The sequence below is a fragment of the Pseudophryne corroboree genome, chromosome 1, assembly GCF_028390025.1.
Source record: "Pseudophryne corroboree isolate aPseCor3 chromosome 1, aPseCor3.hap2, whole genome shotgun sequence".
NCBI classification, from domain to species: Eukaryota; Metazoa; Chordata; class Amphibia; order Anura; family Myobatrachidae; genus Pseudophryne; species Pseudophryne corroboree.
Genome location: NC_086444.1, coordinates 132,982,937 through 132,994,914, shown reverse-complemented (window position 1 = coordinate 132,994,914; position 11,978 = coordinate 132,982,937). Strand labels below are relative to the sequence as shown.

The 11,978-nt window shown below is 47.0% G+C and overlaps 1 pseudogene; it reads left to right on the top strand.

Annotated features, from left to right (window-relative positions):
• The first annotated feature begins 11,366 nt into the window (after positions 1-11,366).
• Positions 11,367-11,485, top strand: LOC134939514 (5S ribosomal RNA; annotated as a pseudogene).
• Positions 11,486-11,978: the final 493 nt, after the last annotated feature.

Below are 11,978 nucleotides of genomic sequence, written 5' to 3'. Positions count from 1 at the left end.
ATTGAAGATGTCAGTGTTGAAGTACACCAGGATGAGGAGGATATGGGTGTTGCTGGCGCTGGGGAGGAAATTGACAAGGAGGATTCTGATGGTGAGGTGGTTTGTTTAAGTCAGGCACCCGGGGAGACACCTGTTGTCCGTGGGAGGAATATGGCCGTTGACATGCCTGGTGAAAATACCAAAAAAATCAGCTCTTCGGTGTGGAAGTATTTCAACAGAAATGCGGACAACATTTGTCAAGCCGTGTGTTGCCTTTGTCAAGCTGTAATAAGTAGGGGTAAGGACGTTAACCACCTCGGAACATCCTCCCTTATACGTCACCTGCAGCGCATTCATAATAAGTCAGTGACAAGTTCAAAAACTTTGGGCGACAGCGGAAGCAGTCCACTGACCAGTAAATCCCTTCCTCTTGTAACCAAGCTCACGCAAACCACCCCACCAACTCCCTCAGTGTCAATTTCCTCCTTCCCCAGGAATGCCAATAGTCCTGCAGGCCATGTCACTGGCAATTCTGACGATTCCTCTCCTGCCTGGGATTCCTCCGATGCATCCTTGCGTGTAACGCCTACTGCTGCTGGCGCTGCTGTTGTTGCTGCTGGGAGTCGATGGTCATCCCAGAGGGGAAATCGTAAGACCACTTTTACTACTTCCACCAAGCAATTGACTGTCCAACAGTCCTTTGCGAGGAAGATGAAATATCACAGCAGTCATCCTGCTGCAAAGCGGATAACTGAGGCCTTGGCATCCTGGGTGGTGAGAAACGTGGTTCCGGTATCCATCATTACTGCAGAGCCAACTAGAGACTTGTTGGAGGTACTGTGTCCCCGGTACCAAATACCATCTAGGTTCCACTTCTCTAGGCAGGCGATACCGAAAATGTACACAGACCTCAGAAAAAGAGTCACCAGTGTCCTAAAAAATGCAGCTGTACCCAATGTCCACTTAACCACGGACATGTGGACAAGTGGAGCAGGGCAGGGTCAGGACTATATGACTGTGACAGCCCACTGGGTAGATGTATGGACTCCCGCCGCAAGAACAGCAGCGGCGGCACCAGTAGCAGCATCTCGCAAACGCCAACTCTTTCCTAGGCAGGCTACGCTTTGTATCACCGGTTTCCAGAATACGCACACAGCTGAAAACCTCTTACGGCAACTGAGGAAGATCATCGCGGAATGGCTTACCCCAATTGGACTCTCCTGTGGATTTGTGGCATCGGACAACGCCAGCAATATTGTGTGTGCATTAAATCTGGGCAAATTCCAGCACGTCCCATGTTTTGCACATACCTTGAATTTGGTGGTGCAGAATTTTTTTAAAAACGACAGGGGCGTGCAAGAGATGCTGTCGGTGGCCAGAAGAATTGCGGGACACTTTCGGCGTACAGGCACCACGTACAGAAGACTGGAGCAACACCAAAAACGCCTGAACCTGCCCTGCCATCATCTGAAGCAAGAAGTGGTAACGAGGTGGAATTCAACCCTATATATGCTTCAGAGGTTGGAGGAGCAGCAAAAGGCCATTCAAGCCTATACAATTCAGCACGATATAGGAGGTGGAATGCACCTGTCTCAAGCGCAGTGGAGAATGATTTCAACGTTGTGCAAGGTTCTGCTGCCCTTTGAACTTGCCACACGTGAAGTCAGTTCAGACTCTGCCAGCCTGAGTCAGGTCATTCCCCTCATCAGGCTTTTGCAGAAGAAGCTGGAGACATTGAAGGAGGAGCTAACACGGAGCGATTCCGCTAGGCATGTGGGACTTGTGGATGGAGCCCTTAATTCGCTTAACAAGGATTCACGGGTGGTCAATCTGTTGAAATCAGAGCACTACATTTTGGCCACCGTGCTCGATCCTAGATTTAAAACCTACCTTGGATCTCTCTTTCCGGCAGACACAAGTCTGCTGGGGTTCAAAGACCTGCTGGTGAGAAAATTGTCAAGTCAAGCGGAACGCGACCTGTCAACATCTCCTCCTTCACATTCTCCCGCAACTGGGGGTGCGAGGAAAAGGCTCAGAATTCCGAGCCCACCCACTGGCGGTGATGCAGGGCAGTCTGGAGCGACTGCTGATGCTGACATCTGGTCCGGACTGAAGGACCTGTCAACGATTACGGACATGTCGTCTACTGTCACTGCATATGATTCTCTCCCCATTGAAAGAATGGTGGAGGATTATATGAGTGACCGCATCCAAGTAGGCACGTCACACAGTCCGTACTTATACTGGCAGGAAAAAGAGGCAATTTGGAGGCCCTTGCACAAACTGGCTTTATTCTACCTAAGTTGCCCTCCCACAAGTGTGTACTCCGAAAGAGTGTTTAGTGCCGCCGCTCACCTTGTCAGCAATCGGCGTACGAGGTTACTTCCAGAAAATGTGGAGAAGATGATGTTCATTAAAATGAATTATAATCAATTCCTCCGTGGAGACATTGACCAGCAGCAATTGCCTCCACAAAGTACACAGGGAGCTGAGATGGTGAATTCCAGTGGGGACGAATTGATAATCTGTGAGGAGGGGGATGTACACGGTGATATATCGGAGGATGATGATGAGGTGGACATCTTGCCTCTGTAGAGCCAGTTTGTGCAAGGAGAGATTAATTGCTTCTTTTTTGGTGGGGGTCCAAACCAACCCGTCATTTCAGTCACAGTCGTGTGGCAGACCCTGTCACCGAAATGATGGGTTGGTTAAAGTGTGCATGTCCTGTTTATACAACATTTTTTCTTTAATTTTTCTTTGCGTCATGTGCTGTTTGGGGAGTGTTTTTTGGAAGGGCCATCCTGCGTGACACTGCAGTGCCACTCCTAGATGGGCCCGGTGTTTGTGTCGGCCACTAGGGTCGCTTATCTTACTCACACAGCTACCTCGGTGCAAATTTTAGGACTAAAAATAATATTGTGAGGTGTGAGGTATTCAGAATAGACTGAAAATGAGTGGAAATTATGGTTTTTGAGGTTAATAATACTTTGGGATCAAAATGACCCCCAAATTCTATGATTTAAGCTGTTTTTTAGGGTTTTTTGAAAAAAACACCCGAATCCAAAACACACCCGAATCCGACAAAAAAAATTCGGTGAGGTTTTGCCAAAACGCAGTCGAACCCAAAACACGGCCGCGGAACCGAACCCAAAACCAAAACACAAAACCCGAAAAATTTCAAGTGCACATCTCTAGTTCAGAGTCAAGGGTGACACCTAGGCAGCAAGCTTGTGGGGTAGGGTGGATAGTTGCATTGTCAACATTTATGGAGATATCAGGTTGGTAACTACTCTTGGCTGGTGGGAAAATAATTAATTCTGTTTTGGAAATGTTGAGTTTGAGGAGGCGAAATGACATCCCAGATGAAATGGCAGACAGGTATCCAGTGACACGAGCCAATACAGATGGTGATAAATCTGGGGAGGATAGGTAGATTTGAGTATCATCAGCGTACAAATGATACTGAAATCCGAAGGAGCGGATTAGTTTACCAAGAGAGGAGGTATAGATTGAGAACAGCAGAGGAGCCAAGACTGAGCCTTGCGGTACTCCAACTGATAGAGGTAGAGAAGAGGAGGTAGAATCAGAGAAACTAATACTGAAAGAGCGATTAGATAGGTAGGATGAGAACCAAGTAACGGCTGTGTCCTGAAGACCTAAGGATTGTAGTGTTTGTATGAGAAGAGAGTGGTCAACGGTGTCAAAAGCAGCAGAGAGATCTAGAAGAATATGTAGTGTGCAATGGCCTTTTGACCTAGCAGTGACTAGATCATTCACTACTTTGGTCAGTGCCGTCTGACTGAATTGGGTCCAGTAGTTGTGGGAGTTAAGAAAGTGTGTAAGGCGAATGTAGGCAAGTCTCTCAAGTAGCTTGGAGGGACCTGGTAGCTGAGAAATGGGACGGTAGTTAGAGACTGTGTTTGGGTCAGAGTTGTGTTTTTTTTAGAATGGGAGTAATCACTGCATGTTTAGAGAGAGAGAGAGAGAGAGAGAGAGAGATTACAGATTTTAGTTAAGGTTGGGATAGCATAGGAGACAAAGTTTTAGTCAGAAGTATGCAGCCACTCTAGTCAGAAGCATGGCAGGAGACATTTTGTAAGTGCTTAATTGACGCCAGCTCAGTCTACGGTAACAATGACACACCACTTTGTTTTTCTCTAGCTTAATACATTTAGGGGGACATTTACTAAGCAGTGATAAGAGCGGAGAAGTGAGCCAGTGGAGAAGTTGCCCATGGCAACCAATCAGCACTGAAGTAACATCTATAATTTGCATACTATAAAATGATACAGAGCAGCTGATTGGTTGATGGGGCAACTTCTCCACTGGCTCACTTCTCCGCTCTTATCACTGCTTAGTAAATGTCCCCCTGAATTTTATTTGTTGTATTCTGCTTTTATGCAGAAAATGTGAGTAAATTTGTTGGCATGAAAATATGTAGTTTGTCCTTGCATAGCCTACTACGTTACATGTACTGTATAGGGATAAATGTAATAGTCTGCGATATGCACTCATCAGTGAGTTCTTGACAAGTCTGCCTGATGATTTAAAGTGGCAATAATTTAAAAGGCAAAACCTGCCATTCTTCCCTGACTAAGCGAGTTTCTGGTTACGGAACCACCTCATACCCACCATCCCAGCACAAGCACACTGAAGCAACAAAGAAGCAAGAGGAAGAGTTATTTTTCCCATCAAGCCTATACAAATAAATTGATCCCATCAGGCCTACACAAATAAAAAATAACAAAACTTAACCTGGGAATGTGTAACCACACCACTACCATGGGCCAAAACAAAATTCGCCAGCCCAAAAGTCATCTCATCAATAGCCCGGTTATTCCTAACACCATGCCAAACCAGCCTAGTAACCTAGTAATGATAACGGTCCAACTGACCTTACAAGGACAGGCTGATAAAATACAAGCCATAATCAATAATACAGCGCTGCAAATCTAAAGGTGAGTACACACTAGGCAATGTGCTCAGTGAGCATCATCGCCTAGTATTTCCCCTTACGGACGCGCCAACTGACGGCGGGCATACACACTGTGCTATATCACTAATGATACCGCACAGTGACGTCATGCTGCAGCCGGCCGGAGTATGCACCTTTGGACGATGAGCCAAATTGAGCAGCATGCACAGCCGTGAACGAGGGTCGTTAACAACCCGCGGGTCTGCGCATCGCTCATCGGCATACACACTGTAAACTATATTGCTCAGGAGGGGGAAAACGAGCAATATAGTTCACTATATTGTTAAGTGTGTACCCACCTTAAGGCAGACCTCTTCCCCCTTGAAACCAAATGAATAACTAATTTAGAATACTAAAAAGTCTATTTGATTTGACCAATTTATCAGAACAACCATTTTTGTCCATTTTCAGGCTTTTGGGAGTACATGGTCAATTGTCATTTGCTCCCATACGTTACCAGATTTTCATTCCAATCAGATATATTGGACAGAGGGGACAGAGAGGCAGATGTATTAAGCTTGGAGAAGTGATAAGCAGTGATAAGTGGAAGGTGATAATACACCAGCCAATCAGCTCCTAACTGTGAATTTACATATTGGAGCTGATTGGCTGGTGCATTATCACCTTGCACTTATCACTGCTTTATCATTGCTTTATCACTTCTCCAGGCTTAATACATCTGCCCCAGGGAATCTTATAGTGAGTATCCAGCTTTTCTCTGTGGCAGTCCCCCTGTACAAGACCCTTGTCTGTGCTTTCTTGTCCCCTTGGGATTTACACCAGTGTGTACCCGTGTCAAGCTACTTTCCAGCTAATTAGATTAATTTGTTATTTCTTTGGTTTGGACTCTTTATGTTTGGCCTTCAACTGTTCTTAGCAAACCAGACTCTGCGTATGTATCTGGGTTTACCTGAGCGCCTGAGTTTCCTGGCAAGTATTCCTGTATTAGTATTAGTATTCATTATCAGCAAGAAACCAGCAGTTTTCTAGAGACACTCTGCAAATAACCTGGGTATCATTTAAAGTTCTCCTCTTTGACATACTCTGGTAATATCTTTGCCTGTTTTCACAGTGACTACATTTGCCCAGGGCTGGCTCTAGGCATGTTCGAATAGAGCGGCCGCGCAGGGCGCCACCCTTAATGGGCGCCGTGCGCTGGCGCCGCCATATTCGAACATGGAGCCGGCCCTGCTCTGCAGCATCGTGTGACTTGAGTGCGCTATACGCGCTGAGCGGCGCCGGTGTCTAACGTCAGACGCCGGCGCGCACAGCGCACTGAAGCACCTTGGACTAGGAGGCTTCCTGGCCGCCCGCCCGCCAGCACCCCCGCACCCGGACCTGCACTGCCGCACCCGGACAGCAGTACTCCTCCCCCTCCAACGCCGCAGGTATTTGGGGGGGGGCGGCTGAGTGAATCATTTATGGATGGCACTGTGGGGGCATTTATCTGGCACTGTGGGGGCATTTATCTGGCACTGTGGGGGAATTTACCTGGCACTGTGGGGACATTTATCTGGCACTGGGGGGAACTGGCACTGTGGGGACATTTATCTGGCACTGTGGGGGCATTTATCTGGCAGTGTGGGGACATTTATCTGGCAGTGTGGGCATTTACCTGGCACTGTGGGCATTTACCTGGCACTCTGGGGACATTTATCTGGCACTGTGGGCATTTATCTGGCACTGTGGGGACATTTATCTGGCACTGTGGCTGTGGGGGCATTTATCTGGCACTGTGGGGGCATTTATCTGGCACTGTGGGCATTTATCTGGCACTGTGGGGACATTTATCTGGCACTGTGGGGGCATTTATCTGGCACTATGGGGACATTTTGGCACTGTGGGGGCATTTATCTGGCACTGTGGGGGCATTTATCTGGCCCTGTGGGGACATTTATCTGGCACTGGGGGCATTTATCTGGCACTGTGGGGGCATTTATCTGGCACTGTGGGGGCATTTATCTGGCACTGTGGGGACATTTATGTAGCACTGTGGGGGAATTTATGTAGCACTGTGGGGGCATTTATGTAGCACTGTGGGGGCATTTATCTGGCACTGTGGGGGCATTTATCTGGCACTGTGGGGACATTTATCTGGCACTGTGGGGGCATTTATCTAGCACTGTGGGGGCTTTTCTGTATCTACATATCTGGCACTGTGTGGCCATTTATGTATCTGGCATTGCTGGGGGGCATGTCATGTGTTGCTGGCACTGCTGGAGGGCATGTCATGTGTAGCTGGCACGGCTGGGGAGCATATCATGTAGTGTTCCCGCTAGGCGTCTGTGGCTAGGCAAAGTGTCTAACGTGCTCTGCCTGGCGCAAAGTGTCTAACGTGCTCTGCCTGGCGCAAAGTGTCTAACGTGCTATGCCTGGCGCAAAGTGTCTAACGTGCTCTGCCTGGCTCAAAGTGTCTAACGTGCTCTGCCTGGCGCAAAGTGTCTAACGTGCTCTGCCTGGCGCAAAGTGTCTAACGTGCTCTGCCTGGCGCAAAGTGTCTAACGTGCTCTGCCTGGCGCAAAGTGTCTAGGAGGTTCCACCTGGTGCAGTGTGTATTAACTGCACTACTGTGTGGTGTAATGCGAATTGCCACTATTATGTGGCCACGCACCTTCCCCATGAAGCAACGCCCCTAAATTTTTGCTGCGCGCCTTCGGAGCGCACTGTCCATGCTTTACCATGTAGGTAGATGAGCACCAAGCATTACAGTATGTACATCATTTTGCGCTCCTAACTTAAAAATGTGCCCTCCCTGCCCTAAAAAGTGAACACTATCGTGTAGCTGGCACTGCTGGGGGGCATATTGTGTGTAGCTGGCACTGCTGGGGGGCATATCATGTCTATCTGGCACTGCACATTGTGTATCTGGCACTATACTGGAGACATTATGTGTATCTGACACTATACTGGAGACATAGGGGGTCATTCCGAGTTGTTCGCTCGCAAGCTGCTTTTAGCAGCTTTGCACACGCTAAGCCGCCGCCTACTGGGAGTGAATCTTAGCTTATCAAAATTGCGAACGAAAGATTAGCAGAATTGCGAATAGACACTTCTTAGCAGTTTCTGAGTAGCTCCAGACTTACTCGGCATCTGCGATCAGTTCAGTGCTTGTCGTTCCTGGTTTGATGTCACAAACACACCCAGCGTTCGCCCAGACACTCCTCCGTTTCTCCAGCCACTCCCGCGTTTTTCCCAGAAACGGTAGCGTTTTTTCACACACACCTATAAAACGGCCAGTTTCCGCCCAGAAACACCCACTTCCTGTCAATCACATTATGATCACCAGAACGAAGAAAAAACCTCGTAATGCCGTGAGTAAAAAACCTAACTGCATAGCAAATTTACTTGGCGCAGTCGCACTGCGGACATTGCGCATACGCATTAGCGACTAATCGCTCCGTTGCGAGAAAAAAATAACGAGCGAACAACTCGGAATGACCCCCATTGTGTGTAAGGAACACTACTGTGGCTGTTATGTGTAAGGCTGCTAATTGTGTGCGTAGAGGGGGTGTGAAAACATATTTATTTATAGTCTAATAATATGAAGTTATGAGGCCACGCCCACTTTTCCTGGAGCGCGCGCCGAAAAATGGTGGGGGGGCGCTTTTACATGTTTTCGCTCAGGGTGCTAGTAGGCCTGGAGCCGGCCCTGCATTTGCCATATTGCACCTGTTCAATCTGTGGTTTGTGGACGTTACTTACAGTGAGTTCTTTAGTTTGCATTTTGCCTTTCTCCGGCAGGGCCAGGGCCTGGAGCAGCGAAACGCGTTAGGTTACGACCTGTGTGGACATTTTGCTGACCAGCACCATCATCACGCCACCACCTACAGCCAGGACCTTGCTCTTTTCTTGACTCCGTGAACCAGGACTCCTATTGGCGCTGTTATTGCCTACCATATCTGTAGGAGAACCCACCCAATGGAACACGGAATTCCGAGTGAACTGTGAACCAGGACCCCAACAATTGTTGCCGTTGCCACATGGACTTGTACTCCACGGGAGCCTCTATAAACGGAACACAGACTTGGTAATCACATCCAATCGGATGAATTATTATACATCAGGTCCTTCTTTATGACTGTATATGTGCTGGTTGCAAATATGTTGATGAGTGCCTACTACATTTGGTGTCAGCATTAACAGATCTTTAAGTCCACCTAAAGTCAATATTGAGACATATCATATCTTAGATTGCAAGTTTTTTTAAATTGTTATTTTTAAAAAAATTTAATATTAAATATTTACACTTTTGGATTATATTGTGTCAATTAGCGCTGTATATCTTTTTTCTTTTTCCACAGGTTATCCACAGGATAACAATGGGATATGATAGAGCGACAGCGGATTGGCACCAAACGATCACAAGCTTTCAGTCCTCCCAGGATGCAACGGGCCCGTCCATATATCCCCGCCCACTGGCTCAGGCAAATCAGTTTTTTGTTTGGTGCGGAAGGAGTCGGACCATGGTCACAGGGCTGCTGTTGTTTGGCAGCCCTAAGCTTTATTAATTTATTTTTATAGTCTTGCTATGTTTTCTGAGTGATCTCTCCTAACAGCGTCTTACACGCATATTGGAAAGAGTCGCTCCAACAACTCTCTGCCGGGTCGCAACAAGGCTTACCCACGGTACAAGTGCTGTCTCGACGGGCGTCTGTGTTGGATATACTAGCAGGTCCAGTAGACGTTACCAGGCTGTGGCCGGAGCACGGGGAGAAGGTAAGGCATCGGTTCCACTTAGAAGGGGAATACGGACACAGATGCACTGTATTGGGAGGAGACTACCAAACAGTAGCTGGTGCGCCGCCACCACGGGTGCTCCAGCGCTAGGCCTTAGGGATCATAAGGCACCAGGAGTAGCATGAGGCAGCAATCCCTAGGGTTGATGTCAGCGGTGGGGAGTCAGATGCTCTCCTGGTCGCCCCTTCCCCCAGTTCATGACCAGTTTCCGTCCATCTCCAGCCATGAACTGATTGCCTCACTTCCATCTGAGACGCTACCACGAGGGGTCTCGGTCGCAGCATAGGCCGCTGCCTCTGTGTACACTAAGCGCTACCGCGAAGAGAGTACGACCGTTGCGTCTGCTTACACAGTGTGTCTGTGTTCACTAAAAATTCCCGAAGCGGCAGTGTACACTAGTAGCGTCTGGATCCACTCAGCGTTCGCTAACATATTAATCGATCCTGGAAGTGGGTTGAGTCTCCCTGTATCCCACTCTACTGAGTACGGGTTATACAGCAGTAAATTTCTATCTACTTTTTGTCAGTATGAATAGTTAACTTTAGTGCCTATTGCATATGAGTCTGTGTACATTACTGTGGTTTTCTTTGCAATGCGTCTGAATACGTTGAAGATCTGTATAGAACAGAAATTCAGTAATATGTACTCCTACATACTTTGAAATGTGTTTATAGCTGATAATATGCTCACATGACTAATATATAACATGTGACTGACTGCTAGTGTGATTGCTGACTTTATATATGTTTGTCAGTGGTTTCTTCTGAGCCTCAATGCTGGTGCATGGGTAGGGTCACATTGATATCACTTTAGAAAAATAAAGTGGTTACAGTCACAAATTGTGTAGTACACTGTGAAAGTGCTGATTATTTATCATATCTCAAAGCGCCAAAGGCGACGAGGGTACATTTACAGTAACACCAACACTCATATATTGTTGTTTTGCAAAAACTGTATATCCTCTATGATCTGGTACAGGATGGTTTATGTGTAAAATGGTTTGCTGGTTAGCATAATACATCCCTGATCTACATCAGGTATAGATAGACCAATCAGGGCGATGTGTGCACAGACCTTGTCCAGTTTAGCTGAAAAGTTAATTCTTACAGCTTCAATACCAGGAATAGGGTGCACTATTAACCCATACATGCAGCTCACTACCTACGGTATATCCCTAACAGCTTCTCCAATAAGACAAGCTGATGAACCTAAGGTAAATAAATCATCGACTTCACAGGCTACACATGATATTCATCAGACGATGAAAACTCTATATACTCTACTTCAGCATATGAAGAACAGGTAAAAGGTATCAACTAAAAAAATAACCTGAATAAATGAGAGCAGAAAAGGCTAATCTGTCAATAGAGGCAACAGAGCCTGGGTTAAAAATAAGGCACCTGTGTTTAACCGTCCCAAAAGGGCCTCCTCACGAGGGCAGAATTCAGGAAAAAGGTTTGGGTTACACCCAATAAAATAGAATTCTCGGTAAACGGGATTATAATATCTTTTTCCAGCTGGGGACTGTTTAAAATAGGGAAGTGCCTCCCAAAATAGATACGCATGTCATTGATAGTGTAAAAATCTATATGGCCTCTGTCATCAAAAGAGGAATGGTAAACCATATTGTCTTTGTCTGGGGCAGTCATAAGGCCAGCCATGACTTCACCTTGCAATCTACGGCCACACCACACTGGATAGGCCCAATCTCACTAGATCTTGGAAGCTAAGCAGTGTTGGGCCTGGTTAGTTCTTGGAGGGGAGACCACCTTGAAATATCAGGTGCTGTAGGTACACTGGGCTGAGGTACTGGAATACAGGTTTTCAGCGCCTGCTAGAGAGCAAGAATCCCATATAGCTCATATGGACACTAATGTTCTAGGGCATCAGCATTAACAATAGCTGGTTGCAGAGCAGTTTTGCTTACACACATGGAAAGATGATTCAGAATCAAAGAAGGTTCTGGAAACTTTACCTTGGCTGGAAGTTTTCTGTTTGGGAAGGGTTAACAGTTATTCTGGAGTCAGAAACAGACTCCAAGAAGGTCATGTTTCCTTCCACATGTAACCCCAAACCTAGGGGTCCGGTTTCAGCCTTGACAGTCATAAAGGAACATAACAGCCCCAAGAGGGCCAGTTTCCAAACCAGATGAGGGCCGACTTCTTCAGTTTGCACAGATCTGGTAGCAGTCTACAAACATATGCCTGGGTGCAAGAAGTGGTATCTCTAGGTTATGCTTTCCCTTCTAGAAGCATCCGAAGGTTCTTCTGTTCAGCCCATCTCAGGT